The sequence below is a fragment of the Galleria mellonella genome, unplaced genomic scaffold (genome assembly GCF_026898425.1).
Source record: "Galleria mellonella isolate WM207_F2 unplaced genomic scaffold, CSIRO_AGI_GalMel_v1 utg803, whole genome shotgun sequence".
In the NCBI taxonomy this organism is placed as follows: domain Eukaryota; kingdom Metazoa; phylum Arthropoda; class Insecta; order Lepidoptera; family Pyralidae; genus Galleria; species Galleria mellonella.
The window spans coordinates 113,499-130,474 of NW_026442160.1; the positions used below are offsets into that span (position 1 = coordinate 113,499).

Sequence of the window (16,976 nt, forward strand, 5' to 3'; positions counted from 1 at the left end):
CTTAAAATAAAGTATAAATATGTAATTATTTATTATCACTTAAAATGACTTTCATTTTATTATATAAAAACCCATTTTAATGAAACTTTACATATGTGTATTGTTTGCTTCTACTTGAGAGATAGGATAGTTTTTACCTGGCGAAGTAAAAAAGAGGGTTATGAGTTTCACCGGTAAATATACATGTATGTTCATCTGTTCCTTCATAACTTTTGAACTAGATATATCTGTGTAATAGATAAGTTTACCAGGTCAGCTAGTCTTTAATAATAAATGTATTTGTCTGTTTGTTACCTTATAGCGCTTTAACAGCTTAACCAATCACTATGAAATTTGGTATACACGTGCTATATGGGATGGAGAAGTATATACGCTACTTTTTATCTCGGTCACGCGGTTGAAGTCGCGGGTAAAAGCTAGTAAAATATTTTTTTAATGTCACAGAGTTGGCAACAAGCATACGGCCAACCTGATGGCAAACGGTTATCCTAGTCTATTAATGTTGTGATTTAATTGGTGAAATATAAATATCCTACTAATCAGTGAATGAAACATATTATTACATTTTTTTTTTTTTATTCTATAATTTACCAGAGAGAGACTTTGTACAAAAGTCGTTTGCCTAGGTACCTCTGTTCCATTTTTTGTTTCAACCGTAAAGCAATTGTGTTTGCATGTCTGTGTTTCGGTTTGAAGGGTGGGATATGGCGTGAATTTACAGGGTACAGAGGAATAACACCGGAGTCCTCAGAAATGACAACGCATGGGGGGTATCATAGGCGAAACAGTATACTCTGTTATGTCCATGGTATGGATGGACGGTTACCACTTTCCATCAGGTAGGCCATCAGCTTGTTTGCCATTCCAAGTTGCATAAAAAAAATACTGATTAATAAATTAAATCTATAAATATGTCTACAAATATTATAACAAATTAACTCAATTTACGCGACTCTGAGTTTCGAATGTTTGAAAGTCATTATCCGTACAATGTCGACACGGATTCCTTTTAATATCCAATTTGTCACATGTCTCCCGGGTTACCATCGAGGAAAATCAGGTGTGTTTGGGCGTAAACGATTTTCTATAATTTGTTTTCAACCTTTGATTTGTTAATTAAGTTCCACTAACATACCTATACAATTAATATGTTTGCAACACAGCAATAAATATTTATTTAAAAAAGTTACTGATATATGTCCACGAAATCGACATAATCCTAATAGACTCGTATTTTTTTTAATGGGTGATAATGGAATGGTAACCCCACCCGCGCTATCGGAATACACCGGCGAGGCACCAGTGAAGGATGATAAGTGAGGATGAAGCAGGTCAGTTAGCCCATCGTTACGAATTCAACAAGAATTGTTCACGATGGTTTCCAGGGGGAACCACATGGAGGTCGACCTATTAGGGCATATTGCTGGCAATGGGGCTGTCAAACACCATTGTCAACAATCCCTTTCCCCCAATAGACTCGTATTGGATGACATTCCCCGCCTAGCTAAATATGAAAAAAGTTATTTAGCTCTGTGTGCAAAAAAAAAAATACCGAATGAATTAAAATTGTTAAATGTGAATTTATTTAAAAAGAGAACGTATACTTGGCTGAATGTAAATGATGTAAAAGACAAAAAAAAAAAGTTAGTTTTTAATTTTAAATTAATTTTGCATACACGTTGTTAGCTAAGCACGAATGTTTTACTAATGTAACATCTTAGACTTTACCGTGTTTAAGCAAATAAAGATCATTATTATTATTAATTAAAGCCTGATTTTTACTCCTTGTCTTTATTTATTACTAGTTTTTTTTTTTTTTATACGACAAAGGTAGTAAACAAGCACACTGCCCATCTGATAGTAAACGGTCACTGTAGCCTATCGACGTCTGCAACATCTGGGTGTTAAAAGCACGTTTTTTTTAATGGATGACAATGATATGGTAAGCCCCGCCTCCCCTAACGGCGAAGCGAGACACCAGTGAGGGGTGATGGATAAGGATGAAAAGACAGTCAGTTAGCTCACCATGATGAATATACCTGGAATTCAGCACGATGATTTCCAGGGGGGACCATGTGGAGGTCGACCTGAATGGGTGTATGGCTAGCAATAGGGCCCTGAGTCTCTATTACTAATAACCCCTTCCAGTCCCTTACGTGGGCATTACCAACCCCGAAAACACCCTAATATATGCTGGCGAGACACCAGTGATAGATGATAAATGAGGAAGAAGGCAGTCCAGTCGGCCCATCGAGAAGAATTCGACAGGAATTAACCAGGATGGTTACCAAAGAAAACAGCGTGGAGGTCAACCTGATAAGAAATATTGCTAGCAATAGGGCTGTTAGAACCCTTTACTAACAATCCCCATTCCCTCCCAATAAGCCAGTAACAAACGTACATACAAGAGGTAACAAAAAAATACACTTGTTCATATATTATGTAAGAGTTTTATATTCTCAAGGTTTTAGCTTTTTATCCTTATCTATGCTTTAAGTAACGTCCCCAATAAGTTTTTCTCCGAAATCATTATACCAGTATCAGTACCATAGATAGGCCCATCTTCACCTATCAAAGATTACACGGATAACAAGCATGAAAATGATATAATAAACAAATTGGTGAATTACCAACCAGTGTTGCCAGATTGGATATTTTTCCGCAGTTTTAGGTAAAAATTTTAATGTTGGAGAAATTTTGAAGAAACGTAGTTTTTGGGGAAAAACAAAATGAACGTGAAGAAATTTGGCCAATTTTTTTTTCTACATTTTTGGTATTGGTGTTTGTAAATTGTACGATAGTGTATTTTTTTTTGTGATTGAAACATTACTGCATGTATAAAATAACTATATAAATACAATAAAATATACCAACAGATATGTAATGTAGGAAATAGAACAAAGACGGTCGCGGTATGACTTGTTTATTGCGTGCTAAAACAATATTCGGTATGTGACGATTGAAGTAAAAACAATATTTACGAGCTACCGTCATTATATGATGTTATATATATGATACACAAGATTGCAACGTAGTCAAATGTAAAAAAGAGTGGTAGTTTTTTTGTCAGCGTAATGGTTACATTGTTGGTGTCGTAGGAGACAACTAAGGGAGGGCGAGGGATGGGCAGCAGCGTCCCTCTTAAAGCATCCTGAAAGATCTAACTGCGGTTGCCAACCCGCCTGTCAAATGTGGCAACTACAAGCAAAACTCCCCTTATGGGAAAGGCTTATATCCAGCAGTGGACAGTTAATGGCTGAAATAATAATAATAATAATGGTTACATGGGTAAATATAGTGAAAACTGGTAGAAATTTCTAATTGGGTAAAAATGAAAAAAATCTTATCGATTTGAAGAAAAAATATTTGACATTTAGGTAAAAACCAAGTAACGTATCTGGCAACCCTGCTTCAAACATTGGGTCAATGAAAAATAAACAAACTTCGAAAATCTTCGAAACAGATTAATCCAATTCATGGGCTTGGAGCGCTTACCAGATAATTGGATACTGAGATTAAATTGGGATTAAAAATAACAAATTCCCAATTATTGCAATTTACCTACGAAGGGCAAATATTTTTAGATGAATACTAAAGGGAGAAGATTCTATATTCGGCTATACTTTTTGTATATATCTTACGCGATTATATACGTCAATTGTGGTGATGTTTTTTTCTATAGAAATTAGCTTACATCTGCTCCGTGCTACCAGGCACTGTACCAATTTTATCATATGGAAGTCTTAAGCTTAAGCTGACTTAGCTTTTTGTGAAATAAAACTTTAAAATAACAAGTCTTTTTAACCGACTTCATAACTTCGTGTGTTAAAAACCGATTTGGGAGTTTTACGAGTATACGATATTTACACGACTAAAGTCGAGAATATCAGCTAGTCTATTAATAAATTGTATTTTTTCAAGGTGCCCAATACATTATAATTTAAGTTTGTAATAAAAACAATAGACACCATTACGTTTTCACCTTAACAGTACGTAGTAACGCGTAGGTTTCTCTGAATCTGAATTAATTGGTTCTCTAGCGAGGCCTTTTCGTTACGCGTCGGCGCATTAAAACAATATAAAACCAGGTGCGGTTAACATGCGGGCTGCAATACAATCGAGATTAACAATATGTTATTATTATATAAATCGCGAGCAAGCTAATTAAGCTGCAATGGCAATGAGCTGGTCATATAGTACAAAGAACCAACGCAATAACTGATGGGGAAAAAAGAATCCTGAATGATGACCCCTTACAGGCAATCACTATGTAGAACGTGTCCGCACTAGATGGGGGGACGTTCTACATAGTAGAATAACCTAAAATGCATTACAGGCAGTCGGTGGATAGAGGCGGCTCAGGACTGTTCCTTATGGCGATCTACGATCTATGTACAGCAGTGGCCAGTTAACGGCTAATATAATGATAATGATGGTGATGATGATGATAAAAATCATCAGTAAATTTAATTAAATTTTGCTTATTGAATTTAGAACGCGCAATCGTATAGTCTCGTATTAATTTTGTTACCATTTTTTTTTGTGGAGTTTTTACTACACAACTCCACAACTGCTTATTGCGAATCAAAATTTACTGTCCCGCGTTTTACTTTCAAATACTTTCAATCCTTAATAATAAGGGAAAGAGACTTTGACTGCAATTTCTTAGCATCTGAAAGTAATTAACCAAATCCCTTTTAAATTTTGAATTAGGTATACCATATACGTACCTACTATTTGGAAGAAGGACATTGGTTTATTATCCCGGTCTATAAACATTCCAAACACGCAGACAATTTGGCGGGTAAAAGCTAGCATGTTTATAAAATATTTCGTCACTAATCGACATGTGTATGTGTGTTTATTTCAAATAAAAAGCGACTTTATTATATACTATTAAAGCCACTTTTTTATTTGAAGCGAACCGTCCAATCACAATTTTAACCGAATTTGCAGCCCATCAAACGGAAAGTTGGGAAGCTCTGCACATAATATAAACCAATACACACCCACGTGGCATTTACAATCGGTTTCTAAATAATCTATTGTGTTTAACAATAAAATTAATGAAATGTAGTAAATCCGTAGACTTAGTAATGTAGTAACGCGTTATCCAATGCTTGAATTTTAGCAAAAAAAAAAGCCGGTCAAGAGCGAGTCGGACTCGTGTCATCAATTTTTTTTTTTGTGAAATAAGTACGCATTTACGATTTTTGAGTTTTTTTTTTCCTTTACTTATGAATATATAATATATGGGATTATAGGCTATATGGGATTATTTCTTGCCAAACTTCATGATTCTAGATCAACAGTAAATATAGGTTTTTATTCCCTTTGCGAATGTCACAATATGTGATATAAATACATAGAATATAAATGGCTATATATCTTTTGACTGCGTCGATTTAGAAGCATGATTTTTTTACTGCTTTAAGAGATTTCAGACCCGAGTATATGATATTAATTTCAACTTGATGCCTCCACGCGTCCCTAAGAAAAAGGGTCATGACAGACGGACGGACGGATAACGAAGCGGTCCTATAACGGTTCAGTTTTTTGTTTTGGAGGTACGGAGTCCTGAAAAGACCTTATAAAAGTAATCCGAATGGTATTTCTGTCCCACACATAATTAGGTTCCGGTTGCCAAGTAACTGTTAATTAAAGAAAATAAACATTACCATAATAACTTACTGTTTTTCAAAAATTAATCATCTTTATCAAACTTTTTTAAAATATACATCTTCTTTGATACTTTTTACGATTGCGATATTTAAAAGGAAAAGCAGCCTCTTATCTGATAAACAGACAAAATTAAAAAAGAAATATATTTCCAGCTTCTATCGCTTTTATTAAGACCTCTCATATATTTTTTTCTTTAATATCTTCCACGTACATTCTTCGTCTAGTTACCGTTTTATTATATTAGTAAAATAATCTATTTGTGAAAATCTGTAATTGACTTTTTGTCTTTACAGTCTTTTTTTTTATTATGAAATTTTCCAGTTGTTGGTTTTTCTTTAATAAATAAAAATAAAATAAGGGTGTTGCGAACTCCTTAGTTATTTTTAAAGGTTTTTATTTTTATTGTATTTTTATACTTTTGTTTCTACAATTGTCACTTTTGCTCTTTGCTGTCGTAGTCTATCTTTCGTGGTTTTCTTTATTATAGTTATTTTCCTTTTAAACCCATTGTTTGATTTTTTTTTTTAATAATAAATAGATTTATTTTCTCTTCACAATTTATCACAGTGAGATACAATGAGACATGCTTATATTAAAGTAATCAAATTATAAATATATTTGTGAGAGACTGGTGCCTGAGATAGGTATAAGAATATCTGTATTACAGGTCACCAGGGCCTCTCTCCGCAGGGTTACTTACTAAGTACTTGTAATATAATAAATTAATTCAATGTAATAAATATAATTTATAGGAAGAGATAAATAATTATAATTCAGTCTGGGATTACATCATACACATCAATATACAGTCCATAATATCGCCCACAAAGGGTCTTTTTAGACCGTGAATTGAGGCTTATATTCAGCAGTGGACAGTTAACGGTTGACATGACGATAATGTATAAACAACATGAAAGGTTAAAATAATTTAAATATTGTTTGACAAAAAATTAACACCGACATCACTTATGCCACAGCCAGTTTATTTTGATTTAAAAATTAAATTACTGAGTCAATTTTGATAAACTTTCTACGGGATCTGAAAGTATACATATATACCTATCCTTTCAGATAAATATCGAATTTTCGGATAAATATTGAAATGTCGGAATTACAGGGTAACAAACAAAAAGCCGATTGGAGAACCTTTTTAAGTCGGCTGATTCACTATAAAGTAGATAGATACTCTTTATTGTTTCCTCCATAAGATTACAATAGTAAACTTATTATATATTATATATATATATATATATATATATATATATATATATATATATATATATATATATATATATATATATATATATATATATATATATATACTAGCCTGTATTTAATCTTTAATACATTTTTCTGTTTAATATCTGGAATTGATTTTTTTAATCATTCGCTAGCGTTCATTTTAACTTTAGACAATCAATATTAGCCTTTAACATTATTTTGTATTATACATATATTGCTATCTATAAGTAATCCATTGCGTTTTGCAGTTTTAGATAAGCATACATATGGAGAGAGCGACAGCGACTTTGTTTTATACTATGTAGTGAATATATTATAGGCATGGGTAATATGGATAACGATATCTATATATTGGGTTTCTTTGGATTGATGTCTGTCCACTGCTGAACATACTGATGCCAAAAATGCAAACGCAGCTTTGGAGATATTTTTTGTCATCCCTCGGCCTCTGTAGTCGTCTCTTACGAGACCCAATAAGAACTATTCTATGCCGGGACGCAATTTTTTAACAATACACTACTGGTATTCTTTAAGTGGTGCAAAAAAAGTGAATTGTTCTAGAAAGGTATACTTCATACGTATTTATCATAGAAATCCGCATCAGTGTATCTCGGACACAATCACAACACAGTCAAAGGCGCAGCTAGTTTTAAATTGAAGCCAATTTATTTTGCCCGCTTTCCGTTTAGCTCACTTGATTTCGCAAATCCGAGAAAACACACTGATTTATTGGGGCAACCTGGAATTACATTTGTTTCGTAGTTTCTAGTCACTACAGTCGTGACCGCTCGACGGCACCGTACACATTGTAAAGAGAAGGGCCTAGATACGGTCCTTCACGGATTTTATTTATAAACTAGCGGCCTGTCCCGGCGTCACACGGGTGGATATATTTACATTTTAAAAAGTGGCCATTAAGGCTGCACACGCGACGGAAGCTTAAAAATGGAGTAACTTCTCCCGTTTTCCCAACATTTTCCTTCACTGCTCTGTTCCTATTGATAGTAGCTTAATGAAAAGTATACTTACTATAACCTGCCCAGGAGTATAAAGAATAATTGTACCAAGTTTCGTTAAAATTCGTCGAGTAGTTTTTATTTCTATAACGAACATACAGACAGACAGACAAAAATTTTACTGATTTCATTTTTGGCATCAGTATCGATCACTAATCAGCCCCTGATAGTTATTTTGGAAATATATTTCATGTACAGAATTGACCTCTCTACAGATTTATTATAAGTATAGATGTTACTTATAGAAGCAATAACGATGCCTTTACTTAACGAAGAAATAATTGCCTTTTTATCGTTAATGGTGTCTATGACCTTAAACGACGTTAATGGTACATTATATATATATATATATATATATATATATATATATATATATATATATATATATATATATATATATATATATATATATATATATATTTTCTCGGATTTGCGAAATCAAGTGAGCTAAACGGAAAGCGGGCAAAATAAATTGGCTTCAATTTAAAACTAGCTGTGCCTTTGACTGTGTTGTGATTGTGTCCGAGATACACTGATGCGGATCTCTATGATAAATACGTATGAAGTATACCTTTCTAGAACAATTCACTTTTTTTGCACCACTTAAAGAATACCAGTAGTGTATTGTCTAAAGTTAAATTGCTGTATGAGATCCCGGCATAGAATAGGCCACCCCTTCCTATCCCGTGGGTGTCGTAAGAGACGACTAAGGGAGGCCGAGGGATGAGCAGTAGTGTCCCTCTTAAAATATCTCCAAAGCCTAACTGCGTTTGCCAATTCGCCTGCCAAGCGTGGCAACTTCTGACGAAACCCCCAGAGGGAAGGCCTATGTTCAGCAGTGGACAGACATCAATGTCCAAAGAAACCCAATATATAGATATCGGATCGGTATCCATATTACCCATGCCTATAATACAATCACTACATAGTATAAAACAAAGTCGCTGTCGCTGTCTGTCCGTCCATATGTATGCTTAAATCTTCAAAACTGCAAAACGCAATGGATTTTGAAGCGGTTTTCTTTAATAGATAGAGTGATTCAAGAGGAAGGTTTATATGTATAATACTAAAATAATGTTAAAGGCTAATATGATGATTGTCTAAAGTTACATAAAATGAACGCTAGCGAATGATTAAAAAAATCAATTCCAGATATTAAACAGAAAAATGTATTAAAGAAAATTAAATACAGGCTAGTAAAAACATACCCTACAGCTTAAACGGTCGCGTATTTACGCGGTTTTAGGGATGTTATCTCCCACAAACTCTCCGGTTATGGAATGATCTCCCTGCCGAGGTTTTCCCAAGAGACTACAGCATGGGGTTCTTCAAAAAAAGATAGGGTAAAGAGGTTTCTTCAGGGTCGGCAACGCTCGCGTAGTACTCAGTGGTAAAAAAAGCTGTTTTGTCGAAGCGTTTGTAACAAAACACTATCTAGATTATTATACTTCTAGATGTAACATAGAGTAACAAAAACGCCATTTTTAATTTTATAATTAAATACTTAAAATATTTTACTATTCCATTTTACACACACACTAAAGAATCGTTTAAGTGTAATATTATAATCTATTTAATCGTTTAACTTTAAGCGGCCATTCACTCGCACAAGTATAATAAACAAAAGCAGTCAGGCTCATGCTCGCGTCACAGTCGCTCATGACTAAGGATCACGAATTGATTCCGAAACTAATCGAGATTTTTCGATCAAATACACGTAAATTAAAGTTAAGTAGTTATTACATTAAAAAGAATAAAAAGGTTAATATGTTTTTTGCAAAGTATTTGTAATAAAACACGTGAATATTTTAGTAAAATGTTATTAGATATTATTTACGTTTTTGTACATCAATGCATGAATGAATACGTAAATGATTAATTTACGTAATGAATGATGAATACATAGGTAAATACATACATACATAGATCAATAGCCCTTCATAGATAGGTAGTATTCTACATAGGTATTGTTGAAGCGTTTGTAGCAATACTCTATCTAGATTGTATAAATCTATTTACTGTATATCTATGCTTGAATAAGTACGTAATTTAAACACCCTCTTTCAAATTGACAGGTTACGTCTCTCTACATTAGGACTGCGACTACTCAAAAAACAATTATTCATTCCCTCGACACACCCTTGCGATCGACATTGAGGCAAATCTGCAATACCCCTTTTTTATTTTTCCATTTCTCTCAATTACACTTCATTCTAATAGATTTTATGAACACAAACCTCTATCTAGAAGTCAATGGTCTAATTCCACCAATTTATTATAAAATGACATGTATTTGTGCCATTCTATTGGAATTCCATTTAAATTTTAAAATAATATGAACATCAATAAATTGTACTGTAGCAAATAATAAAAAAAGGACGTAACATTTTTTTTTTCATTACTGGTCAAAGATATTTAATAATACCAATTATTTAAATTAAAAACAATATTCATATTAAGTACTAAATTTATAACTAAATTGTTTATTGGCAAAGGAATTAGTTACTAGGTACAGGTTTTAATAAATTATCTGCAATAAGAGAAGGTAAAGGAACAAAGTCATACAGCCTAATTTACTGTAATGCAGATAATAGTAACAATGTCTCTACAATGGGATAGATAAAGGAAAAAGCGATAGAGCCTGAGCCTCTGTAATATTTTTTTCTAAATCCTTTGTCTAACAAGACAGAGTCTCCGTAATCTTCTTTCATATTTCTACAATGCCAATTTACGGACTGAGACAATAATCAGTGTTACTTGAATGAATAAACTTTTGTGCGGGTAATTTCAATTGTGTAACCATAGACATTTCTTATGTTTAATTGTTATGACATCATACCACGTCATATGAAAATTTCAAGCAATTTTCTACGATGCTAATATGTAAATTAGTTATAGATGTACCACGTAAACGTAAACGTACGCGAGTATGGTTAACAAGCATACGGCGTGATGGTAATCGGTTACCATAGCCTATAAACACCTGCAATAACAGGGGCATTACGTGTGCATTGGCGACCTTGAAGAAATGAAAAAAGTTTAGTTCTAAAATAAAAAAAATGTATTTGTATGTACATTAAAGATGGGACACAATCTTTAATGTACAATGTCACATTCCCTTGTTATTAATTTGAACGTGCTATAAAATGCTTTTCATAGATTGTATAATAGTAAAAAAATCGGCATTAATAGCTAGTAGATATTTAAGGAGTATTAAATATGACAAAATATGGGTCAAAATATTGTATATTCATTATAATGCATTAGAATTAGGTTCCCACATTCCTTATGTAAACAAAATATACATATTATATAAAATATATTTATACATATAGGAACCTTTAACGCATCGTATAATGGTATTACATATCATAAACAAATCAAACAATATCGAACAACAATGCCATATGATAATTAGTGTATACCAATAACCTACAAACATTATCAGACATTTCTATCAACGAATCATTATATTCAAATGATTAACATACAACAATACTATCGGAAATGATAGAGTTACATCATCGCTACACAAAGGGCTGAGTGTGTTTGTAATCAGTTTGTGAGAAAAATGCCATATCACAAATCTAGATAGTGATGGAAACTCGCGACGGCTTTCTTCCATTCTCTTTTATTGCAATAGTGATATGATTTCTTTTTAAATTGTTCGAAATTTAAAATATTTTATAGTGTGCCAAGTACATTTGAACTTATTTAATATAATTTATACGGTATAAATTATATTAAATAAATTTATATTTAAAATATTTGGCAGGCGGGTTGGCAACCGCAGTTAGGCTTTTAGAGATGTTTCAAGATGGACGCTATTACCCATTCCTCGCCCTCCCATAATCGACTCTTATGACACCCACGGGAAAGGAAGGGATGGCCTATTCTATGCCAGAACCACACGGCGAACTAAACATATTTAACAAACATTAGAACTTTTTTAATAATACCAGTAATATATTACAGTTCATGTAACAATATCAACTAGTAAAGTCAACATCCAATCCTGGACCGACTAATAATTGTCCCACGATCAATATAGCAAACATACATTTGTTTGAAACTAGTTGTAAAGGAACAAATTTACATAACCCGGCGACCATTTTGCGGGAAAATTAAACTGAAAACTGTGAAAGGACGGAACTATTAGTAACCAATAAATTACCACAGGGCGACTTTGTAGAGTTATTTGAATGCTTTGTTTTGTTCAATGTATATTTTTTTTTGTTTTTTTTTTCTCAATTTTAATTTAGAAAAGTTCTCCCCAAAAATTGGTAATTCCTGGTAAAATGTACATGGTCTAACTGAAATGAATGAATGGTTTATTTTCTCTTCACAAAAGATAGTATAAAGTGACAACTTGAGGTACAATTTGATATGAAGACCAATTTTGTGAGAGACTGGTGCTTACGGTAGGTTTAACTGAAATGATTTTATTTTTCATCTATAATCCTTCACAAATCAATAGTGAAGGTGCGGTCACTATATCTTTTTTGATTGATGAAAATTCATTAGAATTCCCGCTATCCAATTACGTAATAAACAAAATTGTTAACATAATTTGGTAATATGGGTAAATACTTCATGTTATTCTTTATTCTTTATTGTACACAAAACATACTGGTAATTACAATTCATTATAAACATAATGTACAAAGGCGAGCTTATCTCTAATAAGAGATTTCTTCCAGCAAAACCTTTCCATGTTAATGTGTTATTTTATAAATAAAAATAGGCAGTCATACGATCTGCATATATTGCATAAACGCATAAGTTATGTATACACAAAGAATAATACAAACTACACATTATAAATTACATAAAATACCCTGTAAACATACACATATATTTACACAAACATACATATACACATACATATATATACACATATATATAAACATATATAAATATACATACACATATACATAATACGTCAGCATAGTGATAAGTAATGCTCTCTTAGACGACGCTTAAACATGCCTATACTTGCCGATTCCCTTATTTCGGATGGCAGACTATTCCATAGTCGAATGGATATAACTGTAAAGGAATTCCCAAAAGCCTGAGTATGATGTGGTGGAGTTCTTAGAAGTAATCGTGTCTGAGGGCGAAGTGGTTTATCTCTTGAATATAAATATTCATAACGCTCGCGGAGATAACAAGGAATGGAGGGATTATGCAAGATATTGTAAAGAAGCGTCAGTATATGGACATTCAATCGAAAACGTGAAGGTAACCATTTCAATTCTTTTCGATATTTGGAGACATGATCAAACTTACGCAAACCATAAACGAAACGAATGCATAAATTTTGTAGACGGTCAATTTTAGAAAATAACTCTGAAGTGGCGTCAAGAAAACATACATCTGCATAATCCATAAGGGGAAATAATAATGTTTGGGCTAAATTGACCTTTGTTTTAATAGGTAGAAAATTTTGTAGACGTCTGAGTGAGTGAACAGTCGCATGTACTTTTTTACTTATCTGGTTTACGTGAGACGTCCAGGAAAGATTTCTGTCAAAAAGTACGCCCAGATTTTTAACGATATTTGTATATGATATTATTGTCCCCTCATACACCACAGGTGGAACAGTCATACGATCTAATAAATCTGTCATGTATCTGCTTCCGATAATAATAACTTGTGATTTTGTTGGATTCACTAATAGACCATATGCATTTGCCCATCTTGAAATGTTTACCAGATCATGATTAATCAAGTCTATAGCAGTACCGATATCACAAATGTCAAAAAAACTGTACAGCTGCAAGTCATCTGCGTATAGATGGAAGTAGGATGAAAAACGTCCTGCCAAGGAATTAATGAAAATAGAAAATAGAAGTGGTGACAGGACGCCACCCTGTGGAACGCCGGCAACAAGACCACACCAGTCGGAGCTGGTTTCATCCGACCGAACACACTGCATACGCCCCACAAGATAAGAATTAAACCATGCTATTACCAGTGGAGATATATTAAGTGAGTCAAGGATACCGAGAAGGATATCAAAATCTATTGAATTAAAGGCACTACTAAAGTCGAGTAAAGTGAGAATACATAGCTGTTTCCTATCCTTAGCAAGACGAATATCCTCAGTAACTTTTAGTAGTGCAGTGACAGTACTGTGAGCTGTACGAAACCCAGACTGAAAAGGAGTAAGGAGTTTATTTTTAAAAAGGTAAGATGACAATTGATCATAAACTAGATTTTCAAGTACTTTAGATAGAACAGGTAAGATAGAAATAGGACGATACTCGGAAAGGTACGTGGGATTGTTGGTTTTGGGAAGCGGAATAACGTAGGCTTTTTTCCAGGCAGCAGGAAACGAACCTGTTTCCAGAGAATAATTTAAGATGTGAGAAAGAATCGGTGCAAGCTCATCTAAGAGAAGACGAAGCATCTGAATACAGATTTTGTCATCACCAACTGCTTTGGAAGTAATTGACAAGATTGATTTTTTAATATCACACGTAGTAATAGCTAGGAAAGAAAATGGTTTACAATTGGGTTTAGGCAAGTTTTTGAGTTCTCCAAGAGTAGTCTTTTTAATATGGTCCTCCATAATTACCGGAGGCGTCGAAAAATGACTATTCAATGCGTTGCTATCTAAATTAACTGGACACGAGTTTAAACATTTACCAATCCCTTGTGTTCTTAGGAGTTTCCAGAGTTGAGCTGGCTTAAGACTTTCAGCTGATTCATGAAAGTAGCGTCTCTTAGCATCTCTGCACATTCGATTACTTCGGTTTCGCAACCTCTTATATTTATTTAAATTTTCGATGGAGTGATTCTTTTTATACCTACGTTTAGCCTGATCACGTTTTGCCATTATATTGCGTATGTTTTGTGACAACCACGGGGCCGGTAGATGCTTCACTCTAACTTTTCGGATAGGAGCATGTTTATCGAACAGATTATTTAACGTTTGATTAAGATATGTGACTTTTTCATCAATAGTATTTAAATCATAAAGTATGAACCAATCAATCCTGCCAAAATCACTCCGTAATTTCTCCGAATCAATTTCCCTAAAATTTCGAAGCTCAAGAAATTTTACTCTCGGCTTAGGCATACGAATTTTTATCAGGATCTGATACAATCATGAGGTCGAGAAGTGTAGGCGCACTGTTTGGAGGCGAGTGTGTAGGTTGAAGTGGAAGGAGATGAAGATTAAGAGAGGAAGCAATAGAGCACAATCTTAAAGAACGTGAGTCATTTTTGAGTAAGCAGGTGTTAAAATCACCAAGAATAATAGTTTCATTGTATATGGGACAAAGTGATTCCAGAAGAGCCTCAAAAGACTGGAAGTAGTCCACACGAAGAGATGGACTATAATATACGCCAAGTAAGATTTTCGAATGATGGATACACAATTCCTGAAAAAGATACTCCGCTGAAGCACTATATACTGAGTCAGATTGACTAATTATTCTGTAAGGGATATTAGCACGCAAAAATATCGCAACACCACCCCCACCAGCGCCAACACGATCATTGCGTAAAAGATGATAACCTGGCAGAGAACACAAAGTTGATGAAAAAGACGGTTTAAGCCAAGATTCCGATACAAGAATTGCGTCAACCTGCTGGTCTGAAAAAGTGGAATATAAATCTGAATAATGAGCTAATACACTCTGCGCATTAATGTGAGCAATCTTTAAGAACTTTTTATGGGAGGCAAAGGCAGACTGTAGTTTATCTTTAAGTAACATATCAGGATCAGCATCATCATCACTCACTGCACTATGAAATTCATCGGAAGAACTGCCGAAAAAACTATCACTAAAGTTTAAGGACGTATTCATACTAAAATAAAATAAATTATAATAAGATAAATATTATATATATAAATATAAATTATTGGTAACAAAATATATTATAAGGACTACACTGACTCAATAATTCAAATTCACAAAGTCACAGACCCAGCTCTGCAACACTATTGGGTAGAACTGGAAAAAACCTCAAAAAAAAAAAGAAATACAATTACAAATGTCTATCCTCTGGAATAGACGATACATGTTATAACTATTAATATTTACATAAGAAAGTGTGTGTGTGTGTGTGTGTGTGTGTGTGTGTGTGTGTGTGTGTGTGTGTGTGTGTGTGTGTGTGTGTGTGTGTGTGTGTGTGTGTGTGTGTGTGTGTCGTAATGGATTTATCAGAAATAGAATCATGTGGATGATATGTAAGAAGTAAATAATTGACAGAAAGCGAGAAACAAAAATAACTAAGTAAAAAAAAATAGCTGTGCACGCATTCTAAATCTATGAATAAAAATGACTGATTTTATTTGGATGATTGACAACAGTATATGAATAACAATAATAAACACAATCCAAGCATAAGTTACTACGAATAAAACTGTGCAACCATTCATACTAACAGAATATCATAATCGAAAATTTTATATTATGCAAGTTACTTACATATATCTTTTTAATATCTAGTAATATTTTAATTTCAGACAGAGGTAATAAACATAACACACACACACACACACACACGCACACTCACACGCACACACATACTGCACATACACATACTGCACATACACATGCTGCACATACACATACTGCACATATACATACATACATACATACACATGCATATATACACACACACGCACACACATTAACATATAAAGTTTTTAATACTATCTAAGTATTCATTTGATCGTTGATGTTAGCAGATGGTTGCACAGATAGATCACTTAGTCTTACTTAAAAGAGAGTTAACTCTTAAACAATACATCAGTTGCTTGCTAAGTGACAGTGTTACACTGAATTGACATATGTATTTTTTTTTTTTCTTTTTTTGTGGCGTTCACCCCAATATTAGGGTATTTTGCCGACATATGTATTTGATTAACTATAGAGATATTTTAAAAGTTTAAAATTAACAACTGTAAAATAACCTAAATGCAAACTAGGAGACAAAATATAACTTCACACTTCAAAACAAAATGTAACTACCCCTTATACATTCTCTTTTTATTTCTAAGAAAACAAGTTTATTTATTAT

General features: G+C 33.4%; 1 protein-coding gene across 1 annotated transcript in view; it reads right to left on the bottom strand.

Moving 5' to 3' along the window:
• The window catches only part of LOC113522757 (uncharacterized), a 216,739-nt gene that overhangs the window by 55,983 nt on the left and 143,780 nt on the right, over positions 1 to 16,976 (bottom strand). The gene's annotated exons all lie outside the window — the stretch shown is intronic.